General features: G+C 38.1%; 1 protein-coding gene across 4 annotated transcripts in view; it reads right to left on the reverse strand.

The window, feature by feature from the left end:
- The window catches only part of LOC117295354 (myocyte-specific enhancer factor 2C-like), a 93,134-nt gene that overhangs the window by 62,866 nt on the left and 14,792 nt on the right, over positions 1-15,476 (reverse strand). For all 4 annotated transcript variants that reach the window (XM_033777953.1, XM_033777955.1, XM_033777951.1 and 1 more), the window contains exon 2: positions 12,566-12,627. The gene's annotated coding sequence lies outside the window, so the exon portion shown is untranslated. The remainder of the gene's footprint in view (positions 1-12,565; positions 12,628-15,476) is intronic.

A 15,476-nucleotide genomic window follows, 5' to 3' on the forward strand; every position in this document is an offset into this window, starting at 1 on the left:
ACAGGTCCCAAGTTAGATGGGAGGGGACCCAAGCATACCCCCTGAAATACACCCCCCCCCCCCCACATCAGATGTCCCCTGACTATGAATAATGGTCCAGTCATGACGATACAACTTTGGGAGTTGGACCCACCGTCATCGGTCCAGATTGAAACTATTGACAGATGCCATTCTAACTGAGTCGAACTGCTAGGAAAGAGACAAACTTGAAATTTAATCAAACTCATCAACATCTTCACACAAGTCTGAAATATTTTTCCCACTACAGCTATTACTAGCCTTTTTGAGGTAGGGTGGACACTGTTTGGTTTTGGTGTATACTGCCAAGTTTACCCAATTTAAAGGCACTGGACACTTTTGGTAATTACTCAAAATAATTGTTAGCATAGCATAAAAACTTACTATAGTACTATCAGCAATAGAGGTTTGTTGATTGTGAGAAACGGCTCTCTGTGAAGTAATGTAGGTTTTGAGAAAGAGGTAATTTCTCACTCAAATAATAAATGACTTCGGCTGTGGCCTTTTATTAAATGCATATGAAAGCAACAAGATTTTGGAGAGGTTTTGATAGTATAAAACAATGTGAAAAACGGCTCCCTCTGAAGTAACGTAGTTAGAAAGAAGTAATTTTCCACTAAAATATTTGAATTTGATTTCAAATAACTTAACATTGCCCCCAAAAAGTCCAATGGGAACAGCTCGGCACTGTAAACCTACCGCGACCACGCTGTAAAACGCTACTGCAAACATGCCAAATAACTGTTCCTTCACGGAATTTAAGTCCAGATAGAAACGCAAGGTCAAACTACACCTCAGGAAGTCAAAGGAAACTTTCTGCATGGCAGCAGAACAAAAAGTCCAATGGGAACTCAGCTTCAGTCTGATTAGTTTTTTTGTTACAATGTAGGTGTGGTACTTGTCTGAAGTCATGTCTCTATAAATTAATGAGATCTTAATTGCCAATGTGATGTAACAATACCAATGTATGGAATTATCACGGTTTAGAAAAGATGAGGCTTACATGTATGAAGTGGAGTGGGGCTAGTTAGCTCCATCCAATAAGGAAACAACAAGGTTGGCGTTGAGCAGATAGGACCCTTGAGGTTCAAATTTACACACTGAAAAATTCATTAATACAATTACAATGTATTATGTGAGCTCCTTGAATTTTTAAGATTGTTTACAATTTAAAATCCCTTGCACAAAAGGTCATAGACTGGTAAATACTCAAACAATTAATAATAATAACAATAATAATAATACCATTTATAAAGCGCCTTTTCCTAGCTGATGCACTACACCAGATTCAAAGCTATGTCAAGAATTGGTGGAAAAATCCAAGCATAACAAAAATTTCACTGAGATTTCTGGAGCAAATTCTCATAAGCGGCAGCAACAAAACAGCGCCCTCAAAACATGTCAAATTAATGACCATACAAAGTTACTCGGGGAGAAGTCACTCAGCAAGAACAAACTGTACTCTGCTGAAACTTCTTGCTCGTGCCTTTTGTTATACATCTTCCTTTACAATTTTGCCTAAACAAGCAATACATAGTCAAAAAGCAACGTCTTCAAAGTTCAAGAATGTTTTGTCACCAATGAGTCAACATAAATATGTTCTATACATCATATACATGTACCTACTAGTAATGTCTTGAACATATAATCAGTCTATGGCATTCACTGTCACCTTAAAATTAAGTACAAGATGAATGATTTATGTAGGAACTACCTGTTTACCATTCTAGCCCTAGCTGTGAGTTTATACTGTCTTCACATCACCCAACCACACTTGAGCTTCAATTACACTGTAGAGTCAGGGTCACAGGTCATGTCTCAATTTACAGGCCAGTTCTATTAATAGAGCAACAAGTGGAACAAGTTCACTTCAATTGCATGATGAACTATTGTGGCCAAATCACTAGATGGCCTTTCGAGGGTCACTAAATGTTTACATCCAGGGTCCGACACAGTCCAATATTATTGGTCTACAGTCCAATATTATTGGTCTACTGACCAAGATCCATGGTATAAACATATCTGACCCATAATCTAACAATGAACCCTAATTACCAAATCCAACTTGATGCTAAAGGTTGAGTAATATACTATCATCGCTGCTACCTACGATGACCCTTTTGACCATGACAGTATCAATAAAGTTGAGGTCTTTTAAAACAAAATTATACATGAATCGCACAGGAATAGCAATAGCAATGTAAGAAAATCAGTAGTTTTTCATTGACTTTATAGGTGAATGAAGTGAGAAATTGATGCAACATATAATGGTCAAACACTAATGTACAGTACATGTCGACACTTCGAAACAAGCTGAAAGTATAGGCCCACACACAGCATCTACATTTATCTATGAAAATCCATTTATTGGCAACCTCAGAGTAAGAATTTTTCTGCATACAGGAATCTAACCGCAAACACTTTCCGACAAAAACACAAGCAATCTGTACCCAAACAGCAGTTTGGCCCCCGAAAACCACATCCATTGTGCTTAATTGTACTGTATTGTTGCGTAGTGTGAAAAAATACCTGACTGTACAACCATATTTGTGTACATGGTGTGTTATTTTCCACAATATCAGCTGTTCCAAAAATATTTGCTCTTGAACGTAATTAAAAAGGCACTGGACACCTTTGGTAACTGTAAAGACAAGTATGCCCACTTGGTGTATCCCAAAATATGCATCAAATAACAAATCTTTGAACTTAATTTTGATCAGCTATTTCGATCTATCCATCTACTTTTAAAGAGATTCAGAGCTGTGTAACCCATTTCCTAGTGACAAATAAATTTAAGGTTTACAAGAGTAAAGTTTCAAATTCGGGCAACTATTATTTTCATTCAGAGAAACCAACAAGCAGATTAGACACAGGCAAGTAGATGAACAAAAAAACTCAGTTCAATGTCACCAATTGGTGACTTAAAAGCCAAACAGTGGTTAAAAGCCCCAGGTGGTCCAACATTTTTTACTTTATAGTTTCTTTCTACAGCAAATAGTGTTTTGGGGTTGCAGAAGTCGCGTGTAAGAGCTATTTACCTGTAATAATGTGACCACCGTAAAAGAAAGTCTTGAAAAGTCTTGAAAATTTGCTGCAATGAATGAAACTTGCGGTTACGACCATGTGTAAATCTCTTTTGTGTTGTGGGAGTGTTGGCTTTGAGAAGAGCCGGTTTGGTCTCGACATTTCAAACAGATACTCTGCTCATCTTCAGGAGAATGCTGGACTGCTGGTGGCCACATTATTTGCTGTAATTTTTTCATAAGATTAGCATCGGCTGTGCCCCCTAATGGTCATATCCACAGAAAGATTTTCTATCACAACTTCTGTAATACTGATAATGTGAAAGCATTCAACGAGAGAGCCTCTTCTATGGTGAGACAGACTACAATTCATTATGTACTTTCAGGCCTGGAATAGACCGATTCAGTAGGCTCCGCCCACGACACACGTGTGAGCAAGAACACGTGGGGTAAGCTTGGGCGATATCACGATATTATCGAATATCGCGATATTAATTTGGACACGATTTCGATATCGGATGGATTTGGTTTTAATCGAAATATCGATATATCGCGATATATCGATATATCGATTAAATATCGCGATGTATATATTGCTAGCTGAGACATCTTGCACCCATAGGTTTGGAGTAAAACCAGAAGAATAGGTCATTAGAACACCTCTCTTATGCTAGGACTGTCTCTTCTACAACTTTCACTTGGAGTTTTAAGACTGATGATGTCAAATTTCATGAATCGCGATTATATTGAATATCGCGATATATTGTCGGCGATATATCGTGAATAAAATAAATCGATATCGCCCAAGCTTAACGTGGGGCTCTCCAATGCCTTTCTGCACAACTCTGCCGCGCGCTAAGATACCCGCACGCATGTCGGACTTTATTTGTCGGACCTTATTTGTCGGACCTTAGTTGCTTAGTGGATCGGTCTATTACACAGAGGCCACAGAGGCCATTGCCTTCGTTGTCCTGGTCTTGGCCTTTTGGTGCCCCTTCAATAGTTTCACATAGACTTTAAGATGTTCTAAGTGCCCTATGCAAAATGAAAATGGCCTTGCCTTGCCAAAGATGAAACTCAAGGTCTGTACATTGTACTGGGATCAGGCACACTATACATTGTAGCTTCCCAATACTAAACTAAAATAATTCAACTGTATGAAAAGGATCAGGAACAGTTCAAAATGAGAAGCGAACACACAACTTTAAATCAGTATTGTATGTCTATTTTGGAAACAAAAGCACAAAATTTACACCAGACGATCAATTGTATTAACAAATGTTTATTTATGAGCAATTTGTGATACGCATAAGTTTTTACAGAGCGTGCTGAACTGGAAATGGGCAGATGTTTATTTCTAAGGTTTGTTAATTTATTGGTCGTAAGCAAAATGAGCTCAATTTAAAATCTCATTAATCACTTGACTTTTCTCCAAAAACATGTGTTTGCCCAAATTGCGTGACTGACGATGTGCATTTTAATGAAGGACAGCAGGCAGAAATTACATGAACTTGAGACAAATATACATTTACTTACATGTGGCTCAGATTTTACAGGTGTCCGTTTGGAGAATTGGAGACCAAAAATCAATATCGACATGTCATGGTCCAGAGTAAATGGTCCAGAGTAAATGTCCGGTTTTGTAAATAAGCGTTGGGATTAAAGTAACAATGGAGTAATGTTTCTTTATTTAAGTATTTAATACTATACGTGTAGAATGTTATAGATTTCCTTAGTGGGGCGAGCACATACTTTAAGTTTGGGGTGAGCAGTCACGCGTGTGTTAAACTTGTTAATCGGTTGGAACTTTTCTTCGTACGCCACACAAACACCTGTTTTGCAGACATGAACAGAATATTGGAATTCGCAGAGTTTGGAGAATGCTGAGAATTCAGGATTCGCTATATAAGGAAGGATTGCGGCCATCCTCGTCCCTCACATTTTTATTTCTTCAGTTTCGGGGCGGAGGTCTGCAGAGTAGCAGAGTTGATCGGGCGGAGAATTCCCTCTGAGTATGCCCACGTTGGAGCGGCATTTTTAGTTCGACATGTGTTAGTTTCGCCGTTCTTGCACGGATCAATCCGTGAAGCCTCCAGTAAAGTTCGTCGCTGCCGAAACCATGCAGTAGGCTGCGGTGGCTCTTCAATGACGGGGAGTTTGCACGTCGACGAGGCGGAGCTGTGACTTCCCAAGAGCGTCGAACTTTACGACACACAGACTCGTGACTTGGGTACTGTGTGAGTTTTCTTTTTCTCCGAGCTGCGGTCGTCGGACTTTGTTGTACCGGTTGCGTGAAGCAACGACGGTACGAAAGCAGAGAGCACCGAGGGGGCTTTTTGTATTGCCTTATTTTTGTTTACGTAATGGTTTATATTAAATTTAACTGAACATACTTGCTGTTTCATATTGTGCTGGTCTGTTTGATTACTTTTGTTACCCTTATTTCTTTGGGGCGGGGGTATTTTTCGAAGTCTCTGGCCTTTAGGAATTTGGATCGTAACAATCAATCGATTGACTGTTAATTTATTCCCTATACCATGCAGTTTGACTGATTTACATATAAATGAACATAAAACTTTTTTACCTTTCTTTCCATATTTGGAAAAATCTTGGCGAAAGGTGCAAAACAAAATACAAATTTTAAAAAATTTAGACAAGTAGTTTTTTTATAGTTATTAAGCAGTTCGAAATAAGCTTAAAGTTTAGATATGTTTTTTAGGGTAAAATTATATGTATGTACAAATACAAAAAATAAAAGTCATCAAAATCAGGGTTCTCCACAGCACAAGCCAACATTTAGGGCCGATACTCTAGCAGTGTAGGCAATACAGCAACAAATAGAAATTCCCCCCTTTTTCACTTGAGATTAACTTACACAAAGTAATAAAAAAAAACAATCAAAACAGTAGCTTAACACTCCAGATTGCATGGCTCTTGGTCAGAATACCCCAAGTTTTGTAAAAATCCTAACAATAATTACACTTAAAAAGTCTACCTTTAAAGAACTTGGGCACTATTGGTAACTGTCGAAGACCAGTCTTCTCACTTGGTGTATCTCAACATATGCATAAAATAACAAACCTGTGAAAATTTGAGCGCAATTTGTCATCGAAGTGGCGAGATATTAATGAAAGAAAAAACACCCTTCTCACACGAAGTTATGTGCTTTCAGATGCTTGATTTTGAGACCTCAAATTCTAAACCTGAGGTCTCTAAATCAAATTCGTGGAAAATTACTTTGAAAACTGTGTTACTTCAGCGGAAGCCGTTTCTCACGATGTTTTATACTAGCTCCCCATTACTTGTTACCAATTAAGGTTTTGTGCTCCTAATTATTTTGAGTAATTACCAATAGTGTCCACTGCCTTTAAAAAATACCAAGTAGCATGGGTATTTTTTAGTATACTTTCAAGAACTATGAACAAGTTTCCTCACAAATTGATCATTCTACAAGTTAAACAAAAAAAGTATTTCACCACAAACTTTGGCTAGTGTCAGTATTTCACATTTCATTTAAATGCACAGCTCGTCAAAATAGAGTCCACAACTTGTGCGCGATTTGAGGTCATCCACCACGGGAGCTGTGTGTGGTCAGCCACAGCCACTGCGGGCAGCATAATTATATGGCCTACAATCAGAACATTTTATTCAAGTTGGACATAACGAGTTTTTGTCCTGAAAGGAGTGACCTAAAAATACACAGATTTAACTAGGTAGGACAAAAATTTGAGTGTTTTTACTATTGTAAAATAAGGTGTCCCTGAAATGTCTAACAAATCAAGCCAAATCGTCTTTTCATTATTCGGAGGGGGGGGGGGGGGAACACACGCAAAGTTTGAAAGGAAATCAGCTCCTACCTTCAGCTTCCAGTTTCATGAGTTTATACATTTTCTTTGTCATTTATTCTTGTAGCCCTTTTACCAGAAGTGGCTTGAACTTCAACAACTAATAACTTCTTTGAAATAAATTTTTTCATCTTCACTAAAAATATTGCCAGATTTTTAATTAAATCGGGAAAAAAAATCCAACGCAATCTTAGGAATGAGCAATGTTAAGTTTACGGTGATGACATGTCCTTCCTTACTTTTGCTTCAATCCATCTGCTACACTCACAACAAACAACAAACGATAGTTCAACCAAAACAATCAAACAAGACCTTTTTACAAACACAACGCTTTCACTTTACATGTGTTTTGACTTTATGTACAGCAGCCACATGACAACAAGGTTTCCAAACATGGCTATAGTTCAATGCCGACGTCATGCCTTTCTTCATAATTGGACATAGTACGAGGAGCCTTGTAAACAGACACAACACGACTAGGCTCTTCTATCATTTCCCCACTGAATGAACTATCATTTCTATTAATTGTTTCTTATTTCGACTTTTCCTTGGTCATTCAGTAAGCAAATGTGCTTACTGAAAAGTAACGATTCACAGAAAGAAAAAAAACAAGGGGATTAACGCAGTGTCGCTGTGGGAAATGGAGTGCTAGTGTGTAATATTATACACATAATGAATGTTTATGAGTGCAATGGTGCGAATATGTTCATGAGTTGAAAGATGGAATGTTCTATTCAACGAGGCGGAGCCGAGTTGAATGGAACATTCCAGCTTTCAATGAATGAACATATTCGCACCATTGCACGAATGAAAAACATTCATTATTTGTTTTATATAACATCCAAGTAGAACTTTGTCATTTTGATTGAAAGAAACAACTTTCAAAACAAACAATTTCAACTGTAGAAGCCGAATGCTAGTAATTTTACTATGCCTTCTTGCAGTAACACCTGCTGCGTTACCAAAGACACGCGCACGCAGTGATGTTTTTACTCAGCTTTTTCGTTCCATCCGAAAAGTACCATTGCACGCTGGCAGCGTGCCAGCGTGCAATGGTACTTTTCGGATGGAACGAAAAAGCACGGCGAGTGACTCAGCGTGCAATGGTACTTTTATTTGCTATCACGTGACAGACAATCCTCCAATCAAATGGCAAGGATCTGCTGAACATTCCATCTTTCAACTCATGAACATATTCGCACCATTGCACTCATAAACATTCATTATGTGTATAACGTTCAATATCACAATGCATAATTCAACTTCTGTTTTTCACTATTTTACCTGCAATGATTTTCCCTGTTAATTCAAATTCAACTGCATAAACTGGCCTGGAATTTCATTTTTGAGAGGGATAGGCCCTTTTCACTTTGCAAAGAGCGTTTCAATAGGAGACTTTTTGGACGCTTGGTGGCAGCAGACTTACCAGGTAAAATCCATTGTTCTCGGTAATGCGCGCGTGCCCAAAACTACGTAAACAATGGACATCTACCTGGTAAGTCTGCTGCCACCTAGCGTTCAAAAGTCTCCCATTGGGGGAAAGTCTATAGAAAACTTTTGAAAGGGCATCAAGGTCAAGACCAGGGCAACAGAGGCCATGGTCTCCGAAGTTCAAAAACTTATAATAAACTATTGATCTCACTATTCAGGAAAACCTATTTTATGCACTATATACCCTTTTAACTTGACTGTTTTCTACTGTATATCGCCAGATTGCATAGTTATAGTTTATCTACAAAAAAAACAATCACTTGGCAAAAAAACAAAACAAAATGCAAAAACTTCAAAACTAACAAAACCATTTCAAGGTTATAAAAATTTTCTTAAAATACTGCACTTTTGTTGTTGCTTGGTCGTAAGTTTTAATTGATCTATCCTTGGGAGACTAATTTTGTTAACGCATCCCAACATGATGTTGCTGATACCAGTTGTAACCTCATCTTATATATATTATGTGTACACAGAAGGTGTCACTACATAAACAGGCATTTTACAAACATAGGCCTTCATTCAAAGCCATCTGGCCATTTATTTTTGTACTGAATGCCAGCACCTGCTTGTGAGCATGCATGACTGCCTGCATGTCATTAAGGTGGACATCTGAACAATTATGTTCTGAGAGAAGTTCATGGTCTGGTGTACGTGTACACGATACCTTTTGACACAGTAATAAGGGCAAGGTTCCATGGTAATGTACATGTTGTACTGCTGACGTGTAGTTCCTCGCCTGTCAGAGCCAGGTAACCCCAAACACCTAAGTCCCCATAAACATGGTGAATGATGATGCTGGTGATTGCGTCAAATTCTATCTAACCAACATAAACTTGGGCACCTAAAGAAAATATATATGTTTAAGTGTACAAGATACCAAGAAACTACTACTGGAAATCGATAATGATTTAAGGAATATGTTAAACAAAGTACTTCCTGACCACCCCCTAAACGCTACTTTTTAAAAGCGCCTTGCAATATTGAGTACGGGTTGACATGTATACATACCATACATGACTACATGTCTTCACACACACCGTACACACAAAACTTATGAGAGCACACCACACAGAAAAATTCCATGCATTTCATTCTGACGTAAAACAAAAAAGGGAAAGACAGGAAAAAAAATACCTGTACTAGTTTTCCAAAAAGTCCCCATGCGAAGTTGAAAAAACGGAGACAGTTAGGGTCAAGGCACATTCCTGAGGCCCACGGCATGGGGAGAATCTAAAACAACGTTAAATGGTGGGACATTCCAGGCACGACTACACGGCTTAGATTGCGTTGAGTTGCGCTGCGTGGCAGCATGTAACGGCTTCCCTGGAGCCCTGTTTGTTTGAATGCCGGGACCAGCAGGATGGAATTCCAAAGCGGTTCATCTCGGTCAATACAGAATATATCATGTAGCATCTTTTACAATAGGGATATGTGCAGTGACTTTGACTTTGAAATGTACCATAAATCAGTTTTGATCTCTCCTGGTCCTACTCCCTCCATGCAGAATCTTCACGATACACATCAAGAGAATCCACAAAAGCTCTCTAGATTGTGTACACTAAAATGACCAAAAATACAAACAACCAATGAAAAACATGCCACCAAATTCCAAAACACTTAAAGTTGATAATCGCCACCACCACCAAAACAAAAACAAAAACATATCTTGTAATCCAATATAAATTACTTGTATGTTTTTAAAAAAGCAGTAACCATGTACGTCATTTAAAAAACAAACAAATTTTTAGAAACTTGTCATTATGCTATTTGGTATATCTGTTATCCAATGTGAGAACCCTCCAATACTAAAAGTCTTTGGAGAAAAAATATTTTTCACACAGACTTCTTTTCAATTGGCCGTATCGTTCACAGGAGCTACGAAGACATTAACAATGTGACCAGGGTATTGCGTGTACCGTTGCTATAGAAGTGCAACACTGAATAGCAAGTTCAAGAGGCTTTCCCCCAAGCCATTGAACTACAGTAATGCATGTGTGCTGAACACATCGTGTGTCCCAACAGCCGGCCTAGTGACGTACGTACTGCGCTCAATCTGAGGTGCTCTATTTCCTTATGTTTGCCTACAGTGACATGCGTAATCAACCGATTCCTGCCAAGACAGTCTGCTTACCATATATAGCTAAAATAAGTGGATGCATCTATTTATAGCATTCACTGCTTCAATGATTCCTATAAATAAGAACCAATGAGCTATTTTAGTCAGGCTCTGCCTTCTAGGGGCTTTGTACTGTGACTGTCAAAATGATAACAATATCTCCGCCTTTTGTCCACGGCCAAGATCAGTTCAATTTTTTTTACGAGATAACGTGGGATTCCACAGACTGCAATTGATAATTAGGATATCAGCAGAGGTTGTGTAATATAGGGCAATGATGAAGCATAATTATATATCCTGGCTATGTCAAGTGTAAGGTGCAAAGCTCGACCCCCCAAAACTAAAGAAATTCATGGGAGGTCTCGCTATTAAAGACAAATAAATTAATATTCCAGGAATATTGGAAGTTCAAGCCCAGGAACTGATCACCTGCCCACAGCCAATTGATCACACACGACCTTGAATAGTGAAAAGTCAAGTGATAGTGTGGACTATTTTTAACCACCGGGAACAAGTAAAAAAAAGTTGGGGTTGTTTAGGGGCGTCATTTTAATGACCCCAGCCAGTTGTTCGTTGACTCTCTCAGTCTCAGCTGCTTGGCGATGTCATAATATTGCTTTACGTTTTGACACGTTTGATAACTTTCATACTTTGCATTCAGAAGACTCCGACTGATGAGTATCTTCGCTGCATACATGTAGCTGCTCCTGCCAGAGATGCGTCAGGGATTATTGTACACAAATTTGGCTGAGACATTGTCTTGTGATCTATAGACCTTATGGATCTATTGGCTGATACAGGAAGGGTCGAGGGTGAGCAAGGTCTATGAATCAAAAACCTTGAACCTTTTTTCACCAGGGTTCTTTATATGCATTGCGTTAGCTGCATCTCTGAGGCTGTGCTCTGTTGTTTATCATGGCATCAGGGTACCCGTGAGCTGACGTCATTACACAGTACAATTTTGTTTCGGTTCCAATAACCGAAACGTCAGTGGAAAAAAAAAATGCTCACTAATAAAAAACTGTTCAAACATGTAAAAACGATCACCGCCCGCGATAAGTTGTTTTCTGGGAGGGCACATCTTTTTTGATGACAGTTTTTTAACTTTTGCCCTTCCCTGGGCGGCATGTGCTTGTTTTATAGTTTGTCCGAAGAATTAAAGGCAGTGGACACTATTGGTAATTGTCAAAGACTAACCTTCACAGTTGGTGTATCTCAACATATGCATAAACCAACAAACCTGTGAAAATTTGAGCTCAATCCGTCGTCAAAGTTGCGAGAAAATAATGAAAGAAGAAAACACCCTTGTCACACAAAGTTGTGTGCGTTTAGATGGTTGATTTTGAGACCTGTCTCGAAATCAAATTCGTGGAAAATTACTTCTTTCTCCAAAACTATAGCACTTCAGAGGGAGCGGTTTCTCACAATGTTTTATACCACCAACCTCTCCCCATTACTTGTCAACAAGAAAGGTTTTATGCGAATAATTATTTTGAGTAATTACCAATAGTGTCCACTGCCTTTAAAACAAATAAATAAATAAATGAAACATTTCTTAAAAAGCTGGAATGCTAAAAATACTGGAAATACTGTTATATCTGAAAGCTGAAGTCAATTTGAACTGCCCAAATCAACTAACAATCTCAAAACAGATACCAAGGTTTGCTTTTCTTGCTAACTGTCTTTTAAGGATAGAGAGAACATTCACGGAATCGTTTACAACAAAAAGACCATATGGCATTGCAATGAGGCATAGCATTACACAGAATGTGCCCCCAATCCTTCCCCTAGCCTGCCTCTAGTTTACTATAGTGAATCAACATTATTTGACCAGAACTAGTACACTTACAAAGTTTATTCCTTTATCGATGTTGTGGTTTGGGCACCATTCTTTCACATTGAAATAACATACCTTCAAAGATGTGAAATAAACAAGTAGGAATTTATCATGACGTGCTCGGATGAACAGCAAACATTAAAGTGCCTCTGAATTCTTTGCAGCAAACGCTTTCCAATGGCATACTTGAAGATGCACCAAAAACCATAAAATTAAACAAAATTGAAAATCTTACCTTCTACACACGTGTTGTGACTTCACTAGAACTTTCTACAAGTAAGAGCACCATCAGTGATCCTAAGAGAAAGAAAGAGAGAGAGAAAGTTATAACGATTGAGAACATTGAGTCTGTCTGGAGACATTGTGGTAGTCCTGACCCTGGCCTTCAACCCCAAGGGTTTGAGATCCCAGTCAGTCATGGTCAAGTCTGCTACTACATGTTTGTGACTATGAAATTTAAACTTTGTTTCAGTTCAGTAAAACAAACAACTCAAATTTTTAGAAATTTTCCCTCTGATTCTCGGACATGTGAATTTGTTGAATCTGTGCTCTGTTTGCTTGTAAACATGTACCCATATACAGACTGTTTTAAATCAGGCCCCACTTTCATAAAGCTGTTTTTAAGCAGAAAATACTGCTTGACAAATTTCTTTGCTAAGCAACTTGGGCTTGTAACCATTGTCTGCTAAGCACTGTTCTGTGCTTAGCAAGTTTGTCTGCTTTTTGGATCAAACCCATCAACGCACACAGGTTTTTTCCTCCTTCCCAGAAAACATGTTTATCAAACAGGAACTAATTTGTGAGTGTTCAAGGTGAGAGATTAGATTCAAGTTGTTATTTATTTCAGCTGGATAGTATAGTGGGATGAGAAGAATGGAAACCTCCAAGCATGACATAATAAATCTGTGTAAGCTCAGGAAAAATCAGACTGAGAAGGGGGGGGGGATGGAGGTAGCAAAATGCCTTTCAAAGCAGACCTGATATTTCAGTTGTAAGGCTGTTGCAATGCTGTTTTCCCTTAAAGGCACTGGACACCTTTGGTAATTGTTGAAGACCAGTAATTTTCAAAAAATATAGTGCATAAATCAACAAATCTGTAATAACTTGGACTTGATTGGTCAGTTGCAAGAGAATGATAGAAACAAAGTGTACAAATTTGCAAGCTTTCAGATGCCTAATGAAAGGCTTCAAGACCAGAAATCTTCACATATTTGCGTGAGAAATACCTTTTTCTCAAAAACTACATTACTTCAAAGGGAGCTGTTTCTCACAATGTTTTATACTATGAACAGCTCCACATTGTTTGTTACCACACACATTTTTATGCTTACAATTACTTTTGTGTTTTTACCAATAGTGTCCAGTGCCTTTAAAGGGAAGGTACACGTTTGGTAGTTTCTCAAAACATATATTAACTTGAAAACTGATTTGGTAACGAGCATTGGAGAGCTGTTGATAGTATAAAACATTGTGGGAAACAACTCCCTCTGAAGTAACGTCGTTTTTGAGAAAGAGGTAATTTCTCACTAAAATAATAAAAGACTTCAAGCTACAAGTCTTTTATTCCTATCTGAAAGCACACAAATGGTGTTTTTTCTTTCATCATTTTCTCGCAACTTCGATGACTGATTGAGCCCAAATTTTCACAGGCTTGTTATTTTATGCTTATGTTGGGATACACCAAGTGAGAAGACTGGTCTTTGACAATTCCCAAACGTGTACCTTCCCTTTAAAGGCAGTGGACACTATTGGTAATTGTCAAAGACTAGCCTACACAGTTGGTGTATCTCAACATATACATAAAATAACAAACCTGTGAAAATTTGAGCTCAATCGGTCATCGAAGTTGCGAGATAATAATGAAAGAAGAAAAAACCCTTGTAACACGAAGTTGTGTGCGTTTAGATGGTTGATTTCGAGACCTCAAGTTCTAAATCTGAGGTCTCGAAATCAAATTCGTGGAAAATTACTTCTTTCTCGAAAACTATGGCACTTCAGAGGGAGCCGTTTCTCACAATGTTTTATACCATCAACCTCTCCCCATTACTCTTAACCAAGAAAGGCTTTATGCTAATAATTATTTTGAGTAATTACCAACAGTGTCCACTGCCTTTAAGAGCTGATATTTCAGTAAGGGCAAGGCTGTTTCCCCCTAATAAAAGCCCCACATATGAAGCGTGGAGGCAAGAAGTCATTTTGGCAAGAAATGAATGATTTCTGGTCTAATGCCTTTTTCAGTCACAGGTGAATGCTCAATTTCAGTTCCTCAGTGTTGTTACGTGACACATCATTCAGGGGTAAAATTTTGCATTGCAATCTCTAGGTCTGTAAAGACTGGTATCGTGGTATCATACATTTAAGGCACTGGACACCTTTGGTAATTGTCAATTGTCAAAGACCAGTCCTCTCAAAGAATAATGAAAGAAAAAGCACTCTTGTTGCACAAAATTGTGTGTTTTCAGATGCTTAAAAAAAAGCTTCAGGTCTGAAGTATTTTAATAATTGCATGAGAAATTACCCTTTTTTCAAAAACTACGTTACTTCAGAGGGAGTCGTTTCTCACAATGTTTGATGCTAACAATTATTTTGAGTGATTACCAATAGTGTCTAGTGCCTTCAATTGAGAATTGTGTGCGGGTGTTTGTCATCTCTAAAGGAACAAGCTTGCCCCTAACTATAGCAGCACTGTATGAAGTCTGGGGAATTCTGTTTTGAACATTCGTTTGAGACTGAAATAGTCGCTGTTGCCTCCGTTAAAGTACCCATGAAAAAATCACTTTGAATGTCATCTTTGCCGTAACACTTTTCTTTCTAAATATATAAATACGGATTTAGAACATTAATTTATAAACATTCGTTAAGAGCTCTAGTCTGTTGCTGATCAACACACATTCCTGACACAGTAATTCCTGTATTACTCAGACAACTGAAGTTATAAATTGTAGTCTCTCAGTAAAATTAGAACTCTAGGCCCACATTCACTGAGAACATGATTGCATTTCAAACTATGCTATTTAAATAAGGTGGTTTTCCCTCCCGAAAGTTAATTTGAATTAATTAAAAATAAAGGAAACTAACATCAATTAAATGGAGATGTTATTATTTGAATGAATGCCTAAAAGTAAATCAGACACTTAGGGCCTATT

Source organism: Asterias rubens, chromosome 10 (assembly GCF_902459465.1).
Source record: "Asterias rubens chromosome 10, eAstRub1.3, whole genome shotgun sequence".
NCBI lineage: Eukaryota > Metazoa > Echinodermata > Asteroidea > Forcipulatida > Asteriidae > Asterias > Asterias rubens.